Source organism: Bidens hawaiensis, unplaced genomic scaffold (genome assembly GCF_021521415.1).
Source record: "Bidens hawaiensis isolate Kalapana, Puna unplaced genomic scaffold, B.hawaiensis_p1.1 tig00004748_1, whole genome shotgun sequence".
Lineage (NCBI taxonomy): Eukaryota > Viridiplantae > Streptophyta > Magnoliopsida > Asterales > Asteraceae > Bidens > Bidens hawaiensis.
The window spans coordinates 939,751-956,722 of NW_027491294.1; the positions used below are offsets into that span (position 1 = coordinate 939,751).

The 16,972-nt window shown below is 31.4% G+C and overlaps 1 pseudogene; it reads right to left on the bottom strand.

The window, feature by feature from the left end:
* Positions 1-5,734: 5,734 nt before the first annotated feature.
* Positions 5,735-7,116, bottom strand: LOC143627912 (E3 ubiquitin-protein ligase PUB23 pseudogene; annotated as a pseudogene).
* Between the last annotated feature and the right edge of the window lie 9,856 nt (positions 7,117-16,972).

The following is a 16,972-nucleotide window of genomic DNA, read 5'->3' on the forward strand; positions in this document are numbered from 1 at the left end:
CCTGCACTTAACGCCTCTTAACTTGTGAAGGGAGTGGTATAACACTCGTTAACCTTGCTAACTCAACTTTAACGCCGTAGACGTTAAGGTATACCCTGGGCATTAAAGTAAAAAAAGAAAGCTTTAAGTGACTTTAATGTAGTACTTGAAAAACTGCGTTAATATTTGATGTATTTTCCTAACTTGAAAATGTAGTCCTGTTTGGTTATCTAACATGTTACTCATCACTAATATTATTTTAAATTTTCTAATTACAAAATACAAGTTCCTTTAAGAAAAATGGCGTACATAGTTAGTCACATAGCCAGCTAGTTAAGTTGATTGTTACGAAATACAAGGTTTATAACAAACAAAATCTTCTTATCTGCGAGGGATCAGTTGTCATCAAACTTGTGCTCGTTTGAGACCTTAAATTGTACACAACACATAATTATACAATTGGTGAAAACTCTACGCATGGCAAGAAAATAGTTGAATTGATCATGTAGTAGAATTTTCGTGAAAACATCAGCTGCTTAAAGCTTGGTTGGAATAAACTTCGTGTACAACTTGCCTAAAGAAACAACTCAACAAGTTCCAGAATGAAATGATAATCAAAGTTAAAATGTTTAGCCTGTTTGTGAGAGACTATATTTTAGAAGGATAGGTCATTCTGGTGGAAGAGCATAAATTTTATTATGTATTATAGAAAGAAATTAACATAATATAGTTCGGTTAAATTATAATATTTATAAACAGAGAGACATGTGTGCATTTCAATTCTGAATTTAGATTTTGATAACGAAAATTATTGTTTCAATATTTCGGCTAACTGTTTTATTTAATTAAAAAAATCATTTAGGTGGTAGTTGTAATATTTATTTGAACTCATAAATTAAATCACACTCAACCCATGAATATAAATATAATACATAAGTTACAATAAATGACTTTATATATTCTTTACACATTCTTGATTATTAATTTTAGAACGAGATATCTTAAAATTTGTTCAACAGGAAACTGACCCAAAACATACTGACACATAAAATATACAGTGACGCATTAAAACAACCACCGCACAATCCATGTCAAAACTACATCAAAGTATATATAAACAATGATAAGATGTAAACGCGTTAAGATATGATTGTTCTATGTAAAAAAACTCGATTTTGATCTCTTAAATTATCTTAGAAACCGAGAGCTTGATGTTGTTGAACTCCACGTCATTTCCAACCTTCCATACAACCAAATAAACAAGGGCATGAATATGTTCGAACTAGCTTTAGAGATAAAAACGAGAATGTTATTCATGAACTAATTAAGATTAGACATCCTGGGTATATCATAACCACACCAGACTTCATCAATCTTGCCCCATATCAATTTGGTAAATATTCATAAAAGAAGAATAAAAAATCCACCGAATCTTGACCAATTGATTCTTTACTTTGTGTTCACGTACTGTAAACTGTAAAGTTGTATTAACCTAACTTTTGAAAAATGTATTGTGATTATATATATAAAACAAAAGACATGTATTTTTTTACACACTCATGAGTGTCAATGAGCAGAGGCGCGCAGAGGCGCCTCTGGTGAACTACTCGAGTTTGACTCAGTAAAAATCAAATCGGGCTACAGAAGGAGCTCGCGAGTCTAAAAATAAGTTAGTTGACCCAGCCCCATAAACTAAGTTTGGCTTGACTCACAAGTCTATTATTTTTGAAAATATATAAACCCTTTTCATTTAATATAACAGGCATTCATCACATTATAAAAATAATTATTTAAATATGTATTACTATTGACTAAAATAACTTAATTGTGTACATTATGTTATATATTACTATTGACTAAAATAACTTATGTTATATAACCTAAAATAATTTAAATATATATTACTAAAATAACTTAATTAGTTAAAATACAAAGGGAGACAAAAACAAGAAATGTGAGAATGATACACAAAAAATCTCTTAGAAATAAATTCAAAAAAAATTAATAAAAAAACATAACTCAAAATGTAAATAAAAAACAAAAAAAAAAAACCAAAATGTTTCCGCCATCATTCTCGTTCAAAAAAAAATTGACGAAAAAACACAATGACGAGATCAAAGACGATGAAAATGAACAAAAAACACAATTATAACTAAAAAAATACACAATAGATCGCAAAATATAACACAATGCCGAACAATATATATAGCACAATGTTGAGTAATATAACACAATATAAAAAAAAAAGACACAATGTTAAAGAAAAAAAAACACAATCAACGACGAAAATAAAAAAAAAATGAAATGATAAACAAAAAGACACGACGACTTTTTTCACCTATCATTGTGTGTTTTTTTAGAACGAGAAAGACGGTGGAAACATTTTTTTGTGTTTTTACGTTTTTAATTTTCTTTATTAAATTTTGAGTTATGATTTTTTTATTTATTTTTTTTTTATTTTTTTGAGAGGTTTTTTTGTGTGGCTACAAATTCTTCTCATTTTGTTTCCCTTTATAGAATAACTTTATGTTATATATATAAAAATTATTATTATAAATACACTTAAAAGAGCTACCAAGAAGCCATGACCGTCACTACTAGAAAAAAGGCTTTTAATGACTCGCATTGCGAGTCATAAATGGGTACAGATGACTCGCAAACGCGACTCATTGATAGCCCAGTCATAAATCAATTATGACTTGCACTCACGAGTCATAACTTATGACTCACGTTTTATGACTCGCCTTTATGACTCGCGTTTATGACTTACACTTTATAACTCGCATTTATGACACGCCAATTTGCGAGTCATGGTATTATTTAAAGAAAAATATTTTATTATTTTATTATTATTATTTTGCATACTAATATTTAAATTAATGACACAATTATACAAAATAAACTTTTCATTTCATTTCTTAATCAAACATCCTACATCAAAATGTTACAAAAAATATTTGTTTAGTCAATACAAGAAATCATTCTCGGAAAACAAACTGAACCGCATAGCTCAACCATTCTTCACGAACCGCATCAAGATCCACATCCGTGTATACCTCTTTGCCTCCACCAACCTAAGAAGAAGAAAAAGGAGGTTACAAACTTGGTTGGGTCAAAACAAACTAATACAAACCAATAATCAAAAGAGTAAATTACACTTACATTGTTATTGACGAGTATGTCAAGTTCGTCACGAACTATCTCCTTCATGAAGTTTAAGATATAATCTCCACACTCTATATTTTCCGGTTGAGTTGGACACTACAGAATAAAATATTCAAAGTTATAGATTATGATTGAATGATAATACAAGTTTGTTCTTGTGTGCGTTGAGCTGAAGGCAGCCTAATAACTAACAACATTATCTCATAATTCACTAATCAAGTTGACTATTATGACTTCAAGTTGAAATAATCACACTTTAGTCACACATGTATGAAACAGATTTTTACAAAGTTGAAAAAAAATATTTTTATTTTAGTCCTATTCTTTTTTTGTGAGTTGAGCGAGGCTTCTTTGTTAGTTGATATAACCCATCAAAATCTTAGTAGATGTGAGGTGCTATATATATGAGGTAATATAAACTAAGCAACTTGTGGGCACAACCAAATTGAGATTCAAATCCGAGAAAGATAAATTATATTGCGAACACACAGGTAAGAAAGTAACAAACACAACCTAATCAACTGAAATAAAAGACACATACATACCAAGCTACAGCAAAAAATTCAAAGTAAAATGAGAGTGACACCCTTCATCATCTACGAGATAGAGACAACATGCTTAAATTACGCAATGCATAGGTAAGAATCACTTACATGTGAGATGTATTAAAGCATCAACTGAACAAACTTTAATAGCCATCAAAACATTATTCTCCTTTTGTAATAAAATGAGATTTAAGAGAATGTACAAAAATACAGTTGAGGTATCATGTATTATGCTCTGTTCATTGGCATTTTGTCAATTTAAGTATTTTTGTTTAATCTTAAGTTATATAGGCTTAATCCCATTGTTTGATTTGCTGCTGCATATTGGCATTGTTTCTTATCTCAAATCTATTATACTTCTATTTTGATGCTTAACGATTTTTAGTTCGGTTTTAAACTATCATCAAACTGAACCGAAACAATGACATTTCTATAGTTTAGCTGAACATGGCTGGTTTCAAGTTATATTTTAAAGCTGTAGCTCGAGCTAGGCTCGTTAACATAAAAAAAAACCAAACAGTAGATTACCCGAATGACGATGAATTCAACTAAGAGCCCACCTCCTTCCTTTGCTTTTGTCACCGACAACATGACCAATAAACCCTAGATTAGTATTTGGGGCAACAAAAGAAATGCAATCGGAAACTAATCACCATACCTGATAAAGTTATCGAAAGTCGTCGGATATCGCCCATACCGTCAAGTCATCGGATATCCCGAATCCTCCAATCAAAACCCTAAGACACCGTTGCGGCATTTTAAGTCATCGGCATGCACAATCGTTACCAAATCGGACAGAGGCAACAGCATCTGTGGTGTCATTGTGTTCGATTATGGTGTTGGGGTGGTGCCTAGGTGGCGATGTGGACCGAGGCAGAAGCATCTGTGGTGTCATTGCTATCTATCAAATTGGAACACGAAGAATGTGTAGGTGCACAAATCACACACATACGGACTAACTTGACGGGTAAATCGAAGATATGTGGAGAAGGACAGTCAATCAGAGCTACAACATCACCGTCGTACCTCCATAGGAAACCTTCGTCGCATGTGTTCGTAAATGGAACCCGAGAACAGTCCACAAAGACACCCCCACAACATCATACAACAACAAAAGATAGAAATCGAAACCACAGACGGAAGAAATAGACGATGGCAGTGGCGGTGGTGGCAAGCTAGGGGTGGTGACGGGAAGTGGTAATGGCTGGAGAGAATTTGGGATATTCAACATTTTAGGGTTTTTTCATCTTGAATATTGGAGGAGTTGGTGGGATTAGGGGGAATTGAAATTTTTGGAGAATAAATTTGAATTATGGGGGTGTTTCGGAGTTCTTGAAACTTTCTTTTTATTAAGTTAATAAGTTATAATATTGTAACTTATGAAATTTTTCCTCTAAGTAATCTCAAACACCCCTTATGTTCGTTTTTTTAATGATTTGCAAAAAAGATAGTCATAGACTTCGTTTTTTTTATTTTATGACTGCTGCTTAAAGACTCACAAAAAAGTGAGTCATAAATCTTCTGATTTTTAGAAAACATGACTTTTTTGTATGACACACATTTGCGAGTCATAAATAGCCGCAAGTCATAAATTGTTAGTCATTAAAAGCTATTTTTCTAATAGTGCGTGAGAAACTTAAACTTGAAAGTTTTTTTATGAGCAGAACTCAAGCATTTATACAATTTAAAGTGACCCGAGTTTGAGCTCAAACTTGCAAACTAAACAAGACGCTTGCACCTCTACCATCAAATATAAGAAGAGTTGATTGTTGGTCCTCCAATAAATGTTAAAGTTGAGTTAAAAACATTTAGGGTGTGCGTTTACCTGTACAAGTAGATGATATCTTATGAATTTCTTTACCGAAAAGATTTTATAAAATCTCGGGTTGTGAACTTCTAATAATACCGAACGTTTATACAAATATCTTGAACAATACCATATTTCATGTAACATGTATAACTTATATAAAAACATAAGCAATTAACTCGATTTATATAGAGAACAATATTTTGCTCAAAACAATTAAGTAGTGACTTTATTCACATAATTACACTTCACATAACAAACCAAAGGTCCAAAAAATGCCTTCAAATTAATCATCTAATTAACCTAAACCTTAACTCCAACTTTCATGATGGATAAGAAGAAATCAAAGTATGAGGTATACAAGAAGCATTATTCCAAACCCTAGCATGCATCTTAAGAACCTCCACAGCTCTCTCCTTCATCTTGCCACCACAATCCACTTGCAACACCAAACACAACTTCCCCACCACCCCTAACTGCAACATCTCCGCCACCACACCACCGTTGCCCGAAAACTTCGCCACCGAATGCACTATCCTCACCGCCCTATCACTCGCAACAGGCGAAACCCTAAATATCTTTTTAGAAACCTCCGCTAAACCCGCACCATGTTTCAACAACTCAGACCGACCTTCAGCACACTGACAAAGATAATCCAACAACATTAACACCATCTCCGAGATTCTCTTGTCGGATGAATCTAGTAACATGTCGGTTAAAGCCGAAACTGTTCCTGCTTCCGCTGCTCTTACTCTATTCCGCCCTGATGAGTTGCAAACGTTTATTAATAACTTCAACGTTGATTTGGTAGCCTTTTGTGATACTTGATCTATCAACATTTTGACTAATTCTGTAAAGAACTCGGGTTTTAAGGACGGCGTCGTTTGCATGACCTCAAGCATTGATTTCAATAACATGACAACGTATGTACGTGTTTCGTAGCTGATAGCGTGTTGCATCACGCGTGTTAATGTTTCCATAATATCCGGAATCTTGTGTAACAAACTTTGGAGTCTGGTTTTAGACATATGCATGTGGTAAAGAACGCTTACTGCTTCACCGGAAGGTGTCACAAGGTCAGACCTTTCCATGACGTCACCTTCCGGTGAAGATAAGGAGTTATTTAACACATTAGCTAAATAATAACATGCTCCAACTTCTTCCATTGACCTCTTATTAGTCTCACTCTCCATAACAATAACTTTCAATCTCTTCAAACATGTCATTTGCAAATTGGGATGCTTCAAGTCTTTTAGGAGTTCGAGGATTTCGGGTTTAGGAACCGGTATTGGATGGAATATTGGGAGTGTTTGGACACCGGGTAAGGGGTTAAGGGTGCACCAAGATTGGATTAACCGACGAACCGTGTGGTTTGGGGTAAGGTCTAGATTGGGAAGGACTTGTTTTGTGACCGGGCAAGTGTTGTTCTTTTTGGTGTATAGCCATTTCTCGATGCTATCGCGGTCGTATGTGATTCCAGTAGGAAGTGTTACCGGGTCTTTCATGATTTGTAAAGAGATCGGGCACGTGAAAAGCGGAGGAACTTCGACGGTTTTATGATCATCCATTGTAAAATAGACAATTTCAAGAACTAGAAGAGTTGAAGATTGAAGGGATATGTTATGACTTATGATGAAATGATGTATGAAAGTGCATATATATGGTGTGAAGGTGTAGACGAATATGGAGTTGTAGTGTTATTATTTGAAAGTCTAAATAAAGATAAAGTAATACAAATTGTCGGTCAAAGAGAGGTGAGGTTTGACTTTTCAAAGAGTTTTGTAGGCTGATGAAAAGGACAACGTAACTTTGTTGTAAATGCATATAGGGGGAGTTAAGGAAGGTATAGGAAAAGTGTGAACAGGATAAGACTTCATTTTTAAGTAATATTTTCAAGAAATATAACATTAGTTCCTTTAGTTTTAATATTATTTCATTTAGCGAGTAACATCCTGCAATATATGCTTCGTGGTGTGAAAAAGGACATTCACTTGTTTGACGGGTTTGACCCAAAATAAATTTTATCTAGAATTTTATTTTTAGTATTTCTATTAATCTTACTAATCTATTAAATCAATAAAATTTGCCACATGTCATTCTACTAGGCTATCCACCGTAACATCCTGCAATATATGCTTCGTGGTGTGAAAAAGGACATTCACTTGTTTGACGGGTTTGACCCAAAATAAATTTTATCTAGAATTTTATTTTTAGTATTTCTATTAATCTTACTAATCTATTAAATCAATAAAATTTGCCACATGTCATTCTACTAGGCTATCCACCTAGGCTTCCAACTCATCAAATTTCCATTATAAGAGTCTCTATTATGCTGTCATGTGTCATCTCACACACTATTTAAACCTTAAAATTTTTCACCATCATTTTAATCATTTTAATATCTCTCTCTCTCTCTCTCTCTCTCTCTCTCTCTCTCTCTCTCTCTCTCTCTCTCGGCTTAATTACTAACTCCACCATCTTCTATATTCCGGTAATGTAGATCGAGATTAATCGTTTTCCGGTAAGGTTATATATTATACTTTGATGGCCAATAATGTTATATGATTTTCCGGGAAGGTTATATCTTTTTCCAGCAACATCATATTTTCTTCCGGTTATTGTAGATCTAACATTTTTATCTTTATTTTCATTGTTAAGGTTCTAAATCAAAAACTGCAATGAAGCTAATATTTCTACGTATTTACGTTATTCCGGTAAGTTTTCGTTTATGTGTTATATCTATAACAATGGGTGTTTTATATTTATTTGAAGTTTAATATTTTTCCTGTATTTTTGTTATACATGTTTTTCTTCTAGGTTCTAAATATAAATCAGCTTCATCCATATTCAGTATCATTATTTCGTTTTTCTGGTAAAGCACATTTAAATTATCCGGTTATAAATTGTAGTTCTGTTATTTCATAATATCAATGTCATAACAAAACTTTATTATTTCAGGTAATTTACCCGATTGATTTACGGAAAATTTGATTATAGTTTCTTAATAAAAAACGGAGATAGCATGTTTATTATCATTATTTGTTATTTTCCGGTAAGACATTTAAATTTTTCGGTTATAAATTAAATATCAAATGTTCTATAACATAAAGATTAATATTGTACTTTATAATTTCAGGTAAATGTCACGAGTCATACAACCTAATTTCAATTTAAATTCTACGAAAAAATCCGAGATACCATAGTCATTCTCACAATTTCGTTTTTCCGGTAACACTTTTAAAATTTTCCGGTTATTAATTATAATTAAAATACTCCATAATATCAATATTAATGTTTGATTTTATTATTTCAGGTTATTAATATAATTGATTTAGTTTGACTTTCCTTATTTGTCTAAATAACCGAAATAACATGAATATGGTAATTTAAATACTTTAATTATCACAATCACACTTTAATTAACATCAATATTGAATATTGACTTTTCTTATAAATAATGGTCCAAAATAATAATGATTTGACTACAATATATTATTTTATATAGATTTAAATTTTGACTAAATTTTAAAACATAACTTATATTACCGTATTTTTATAATTTACAAAACTATTTGATTTCTGTTTATATTCAAATTTAAAAAAAATTGTTATCGTTATAAATTTGATCACCATATATAAGTATATATAATGGATAGTTATAAAATTTATCACGCACTCAAATTTGACCTTACATATTTAAGGTCAATGTAGGTTAATGCTTTGAATATGATAATTATAAACAATTTTGGTATATGATTAACAATTAATTTATAATTAATGGTCCGTAATAATAATAATGATTTGACTAGAATATATTTTTTTATATACATTAAAATTTTGACTATATTGTTACATTTAAATAACTTAATTTTAGAATTAATGATCAATAATTTAAATAATTGGTTAACTAAAATTTTCAAAGATAAGTTATATTACCTTATTTTGATAATATTTTGATAATTTACAAACCTATTTGATTACTATTTATATTCTAATTTCAAAATTTTATTATCGTTTCTATTTATATTTATATCTTACCTAAATAAATATATGTAATGGATAGTTATAAAATTGATCACGCACTCAAATTTCACCTTACATATTTAAGGTCAGTGGAGGTTAATGTTTTGAATATGGTAATTCTAAACATTTTTGGTATATGATTAACCATTAATTTATAATTAATGGTCCATATTAATACTAATGATTTGACTAACTTATATTATTTTATATACATTTAAATTTTGACTGTATTGTTACATTTAAACAACTTAATCTAATTGTGTTTATAAAGATTAATAACTTAAGGACCATATACAATATATACAATAAACAATATTGTGTATATATATATATATAATATCTTTGGTAATTGTATACAATACAATATTGTATATATATAAATTACAAATTACAAATTCAAATTAACTTTTCGGTAATTGTATGCATCTTTGGTATATGATTTAAACTTTATTTTATAATAATAATAATAATAATAATAATGATTTGACTATAATTTTCAACCTTTATATGAACTTTACAAAAATAAGTTATAGACTTTAATATTAACAAATCGAAATTCAAAATTATCTTCCAATCTATTTCAATTTTAAATCCAATATTATAATCTCTACAACTACTACGAATTATTTTGTACTTTCCTTTTAAATATTATCCCGGTTTGATATATATTGTTAGTTTTAAGATTCTAATTTCAAAATTAGAATCTAATTGTGACTAAAAATATTATTTTATATACATTTAAATTTTGACTATATTGTTGCATTTAAACAACTTAATCTAATTGTGTTTATAAAGGTTAATAACTTAAGGACCATATACAATATTGTATATCTATAAAAAATATATTTGGTAATTGTATACAATATTGTATATATATAAATTACAAATTCAAATTAACTTTCCAGTAATTGTATACATAGTTGGTATATGATTTAGACTTTATTTTATAATAATGATGATGATTTAACTATAATTTTCAACCTTTATATGAACTTTACAAAAATAAGTTATAGACTTTAATATTAACAAATCGAAATTCAAAATTATTTTCCAATCTATTTCAATTTTAAATCCAATATTATAATCTCTACAACTACTACGAATTATTTCGTACTTTCGTTTTAAACATTACCCGGGTTTGAAATATGTTGTTAGTTCAAATACTATCATTTGGACACAATATTGAACAATATTGAAATATATCATTTATTTATAAGTACAACATTTGCATTTGAATAAATTTATATTATATTACATATATATTATGTTTTAAATATGTTCTACCGCGTGTAACACGTGCACTATCCTAAATCAATATTAGAATCTATGTTTCTTTTAAGAGATTTGAATCACTTGAATCTTGCTAATGTTAGAAAAAGAAAGGGCACATTTGTAACACCCCGACCAAAGGCGGATTATACATCGGGGAGCCACATATTGTTTCATTACTCGTGACACTATTGGGTGTCAATATTTAATAAATACGTTCATTCGCGCACGCGCAGGGTAAAAGTAGATAACATAAATCATCATAAATCAATATATTATAAATCATAATATTCGAACAGCAATAACTTGTCTTGATACATTTTAATCTAGGTCCAAAATAAAGAAAACTTCCTATGTGTCCACAAGCTCCAAAACAGCTACTGCAAACCTGAACATGTGTTAAAATAAACGTCAAACACTTTCGTGTTGGTGAGAAATCAAGTTTAATACAATACATAGATATTTAATACAATACATAGATAACAATAAAATCTGCGCGCAACATGTGTATGTCTGGTTTTCAACAAGGGTGTAATCTGATCGGGACCAACTCTAAGATTCATAAGACTGCCAGTGCTCACAATTGAGCTCACAAACAAGACTAACTGTGCATGTGTAAACTAAAGAGAAAATCATAAACGATAGTTCTCCCGTGTTCATCTAATGGTACCATGAAAACTGCGGAATAGACCGACAAGACGGTTAATGATCCACACATACAAATAAACAGCCAAGTCTACGTCCTCAACACATGGGATACTGCGCGACTAAAGTTCATAAACAGTTTAAGACTCTAAGTTTGTATGAACACATGAACATCCCAAAACATTAAAATAAAAAGGGATTAGGTACGAGATTACTCACATGATAAACGATGCGGTGTAAGATAAAGCAAGAACCAACTTTAAACAAGCACAAGTTAACCTATAAATAAGATTATTGTTTTAATGATTTGTTTCAAGTCTTGATTATAAGTTAGCATAATTAATAAGTAAATTATTATATATAATATATATTACCGGAAAAGCAGGGCAGAACAGGGAGGAAGACGGAGGCAGAGAGGAAGACGGCAGAGAGAGCAAGGAGCAAGAGAACAGGAGAGATTAAGTGTTTGTGTGTGATGTGTTATGAAAATATTATTATTATTTATAGGAAAACCCTAGGAGACATAATCCCTAGAAAAGGGGAAAAGATCTTAAAAAGCAAAAGATTCCAAAAGCAAAAGATATGGAAAGATATGGCAGCTGCAGAGGCAAGATAAAGCTGTCAGGGAACAGTAAAAAAAAGCATGGGCGGGTAGATAAAGGTACAGGTCAAGCATGGCAAAAGCAGATCTCAAAAGATTATGTCAGTCACTTTATCTGTCAACCAATGGGGTTGGTGCGCATGCTGCGCCGAAAGTAACTTTTCAGACATAAAGCAGATTAGGTCAACAGCTCAAAAGATAAGACAACTCAAAAGCAACGGCTAGCTTAAACAGAAGAAAACTCAAAGGGTTTGACGCGAGAAGGCTGACACAGAAGGTCAAGAGAGCGCGAGCGCGAAGGCAGACAGAACTAACCTTAACGCGTCGCGGAAATAACTACCATTTCTAAGCGCGCCGCGGGAAGAGTCACATTTCTTAGCGCGCCGCGGGAGGAACTAAAATTCCTAGCGCGCCGCGGGAAGAACTATAATTCTTCGCGCGTCGAGGGATGAACTACGATTCTTAGCGCGCTGCGAGAAGAACTACAAATCCTTAGCGCGTCGCGGGAAGAACTTCCGTCCTTCGCGCGCTGCGAGAAGATTTACAATTCTTAGCGCGCTGCGAGAAGAGTTCGTCTCGCGTATTGCTGAAACAGGTGGTCTTCACGCAGGATTCCTTGTAAGGGGTCTGGCGCGTGGAGCTGCGCAGACAACCTTAGGCGGGAAGGAACAAAGGACAAGCAAAGAGTTAGAAGAAAAAGAGGGAAACAAGGCTAAAGGGCGGGACGGCGACAAGAGGGAAAAGAAGGCGGAAAGAGAGAAGAAGAGGGACGGGACGGCGGAAAGAAAGAGAGAGAAAGAGGCGGGAAGGAAAACATTATTATTATTAAAAGTAAAATATAAGTATAAATAAATATTAAATCATAAAAGAAAGAGATCGGATAAGGGAAACGGGTACCTGGGTCGGGTCGGAGCAGATGTCACAACATTTGGATTTGGAAAATGAAGTTAGTGAAAAGGTAAAATGGTTGTTAGAGTGTGAGAACTATGAGTCAAATTTTGGTGATCTTCTAAACTCTTTGGAATATGAAAATTAAATTTAAGGTCATACTTATTAAATAACTTAGTTATGCATGAATTTATTGTTTAAATTTATTATGTTTGTTGACATATTTTTCCACCCGTGTGTAACACGGGCTATACCCTAGTTAAAAGTTAAACATTTACACGCAAAAACACAAATGTTCATGAACAATATATTGCTCGAATTAGACTACAAACTTTACCACAAATTTCTTTAACTTTTATGTGTTTTTTTCAACGGTAAACAAACAAAGAATGCCTATGGTTAGTTCAACTATCACTGTTGGAAGCCCCTGTACTTCGTTCGGGTGACCCAATGGCAAAAGGTCACCGTCAGCTAACCCAACCCAGTCGTACGAAGCCTTTAAACGCCTCCAAGCTATCTACAGTTTCGAGGGAAACCCACCCGCTCGAAGTCCCACTGGTGGTAAAATCCGGACGCCCTCAAGAACGAACTGGAGATCACAAATATCTAAATTTTTCTTCATTGAGCCACTCATGTCCATATAAGTGTTGTAAATGGGTGCTGAACTTAAGTCACCATTAAAAAACTCAAACTTCGTATCACTATACCACATTAGAAAGCACATTAACTTAACTTTTATGTTTTGACATATAATATTCTATCAACTTTTAATGGAGGATATAAAGATTAATACGTATTTTTGGATAAAAACCAAGAAAATTTTCTTTAGTTGGAGCGGTCAAAATGAACAGATTTTCCTTAGGTATTTAATGTTTTGTATATAGCAATATCATCTTGTTTTGTTATTAATCATTAATCAATAAATAAGAAAGAGTAACATCTTGCATACCATGAGTTACCATTATAAATTGTTTTTTCTTTATCAAAGTTTGGTGAAGTCTAGTATTTTTTTTTCTTTCTTTTAACTTTTCAGTTTTGGTCTTTACGCTCTTCCTTATATGCATGGTTACACTCTTGTGATGGTATAATCTGGCTTTCGACATGCCATTTTTGCTTTGTGTTAAGATTAACTTTGTTCTAGTCTTAAATTTCATGATATCGCGTGTTTCGTTTCTTTTTTCAAGCTATGGCCCTATTCCATATTTGAACATTATACGAATTTGTTTGAATGATAACGTCATCAACAACTGGCTTCAATTTGAGAGCTAAAAATGACAGAAAACAATAACAAAAGTGACTAATTTGAGAAAAAGAAAAGCTTTTACGGCCTCTTTATTTCTATTTACAACTATTAGCCGTTTCTGAAAAGTTGTGATAGTAGTGATGTTGAAATGAAAATGTTATACAATAATAATAATAATTAATTTTTTTATATTAATTTAACCTATCTTTCACACATACAATTCTCTCTCTAAAATGTCAAACCTTTTCCTTATAATCCAGTATTACTTATAACTCGTGCTTGAATATGATATATCTGACCACCGACCATTGTCGATAATGGGTTCGGATAACATGTATTTCTCAAATCTTTTGACAACCGCAGCCGTCCTACTAGGTTTCATGGTTTACGTAATTCTGAGTAGTTAAGTTTATTATATTATAGTTATATCATATTTCCCCCTTTTATAAACAAGTTTTATGTGATTATATATCAAGATTAAAGGCAAGCAGAAACCAGCAAAAAAAAAAAAAAAACATTAAAAAGAAATGCTACATAAGTTCGCCCCTGGAGTCACGTCTTTATCTTTGAAGATAAATATGTCTTCTTTCGGTTGATATAAGAAAACGTGAAAAATGAAACAGCGAATCAAAGAAAGTCAAAAAAGAAACGGTGTTATGCTTTTCTTTGTTTTAACTTTTTATTTATTATTATTATAATTAGACTACTATTATGTATGATTATCATAATAGTTGTTGTTATCATAATTATTTATATAATAATATTTTTAAAATTAAAACTGGTATTATTTTTGTTAATGTGTTGTTAATAACACTTTTGGTATTGCTAAATTAGTACAGTTATTAAGTACTCTATAGTTATTTACCACTAATAGAATTTTCATAAAATAATAGTTATCATACAAGCCAATGTTTTCAGACCTGGCTTGGACGTCGACCTAGACGCCTTACTGGGTCAGAGGTCGGACCGACCCGGGAGGACGAACCGACGTTGACATGGATGACGTTATCTACCTATATAATAAAAGAGTGGATTTTCAAACAACCATCCCCTCCTACTTTTCATCAAATTTCTTTAAATTGTCACATGACATTTTGACATTTTTTTTTATTTTTTCCTTTTCATTAAAATATTTTTCATTAAATCTCTTTAAATTGCCACATGACATTTTGGAATTTTTTTTTTATTTTTTCTATTTTATTAAAATCTTTTTCATCAAATATCTTTAAATTGTCATGACAATTTTTTTATATTTTTTCTTATCATTAAAATACTTTCCATCAAACCTCTTTAAATTGCCACATGGCATTTTGACATTTTTTTAGTTTTTCCTTTTTATTAAAATTAAAATTGAATTCACATATAGCGGGTTCTGTAAACAACGAGACTATTTCATGGGTAATTACATTTTCATCATTCAGGCTTAAACCTAACAATTCCTATTGGCTGATGTTCTTAAGGTTTGAGATTTTTCCATTATAATTTCGTGTCATTTTTAGTTTTTTTTTGTTCAATTTGGATGAATACATTCATACATAAACATTAAGTGTGTAATGTTTATAGGAACAATGGGGACAATGTGGACATAGTGAACCCAAGTCTTGGGTGATGTTCGTTCTTTGGATTGTAATACTATGAAATGTAATAAGACTTCAAGTGCTATATATATATATATACCCATACCTCCCGACCCCTATCATTTGACCCTTTGGATCTATAGCTCATCAAAGAGCTTACTCAACTTGCCATGGACCATTCTGTTTGCGTCTTTATTGTCTCAATTATTATATTTACTGTCATCTAATCAAGATCGTATGTACGATTATTGTTTTGTGTTCGATTTCTTTAGAATCAATAAAGTCTTGGGTGATGTTGAAGTAATTGAATGTGTTTTGTATAAGAAAAGACAATTGTTTATTTGTGCACTTAAGGCATCATCTGAATGCATGTTATCTTTTTAACATTTTTTTTATTTTTTTAAAATAAAATGTAATTATGATAGGACAATAACATATGCACCCTTAGTCTTCTACAGTTTGTTAATTTTTTTAGGTCGATTGCAGTGGTTAAAATGCTCTAGAAAAGTTTTTCCATTTGGTAAATAAATCATCATCTTTGTATCAACCAATATACTTTGAGACGTTTTTAAAATTAAAATTGTAGCATTTTTTTAAAAAGCTGAACTTGAATGATGTTTCACATTTTTATAATTTGATAAGAATATAAGGGTGAGGATAAGCACCCATTTTAAAAATAAATATTTTAGTATTTTGATGTTAAAACTGATTAATATAGTTATGTGAAAGGAATCAGATTTTCGTTCAACAAATGGAGTTGGGGTATGCATTCTTGTGGGGACGATATCGCAATAGCATTCTGCATATGCTCTCGGCTCTTCTTTTATAATATTTGGAATTACAATTGATTTTTCAGCCTTTTGTTATGTTGAGCCGGCAAACTGTTGCCTTTCAGCTGGACGCTCGTATTGTAATTCCTACATCTATGTTGGTGAAAGGTATATTCTTTAATATAATACTTATTCATATTGTAAAACTTTGAATGCTTAAATCATTATTATTTTGTAATTCTTCAGTCTTTCTTGGATAATCGGCTGAGTTTTGATTTTGGAATATACAATTATGTGTATCTTAGTCGCCCATGGGATTTCTTTTAATCTGATGCATGCATTTTAATTATTAAAGAATAATTATATGCAAACTAATTTCCAGCATTTGATGTCAAATATTATGTTCTTCCTTCAAGCATTGATCTTTGGAGACTCATATTGTCTACTAGCTTTTTCTACA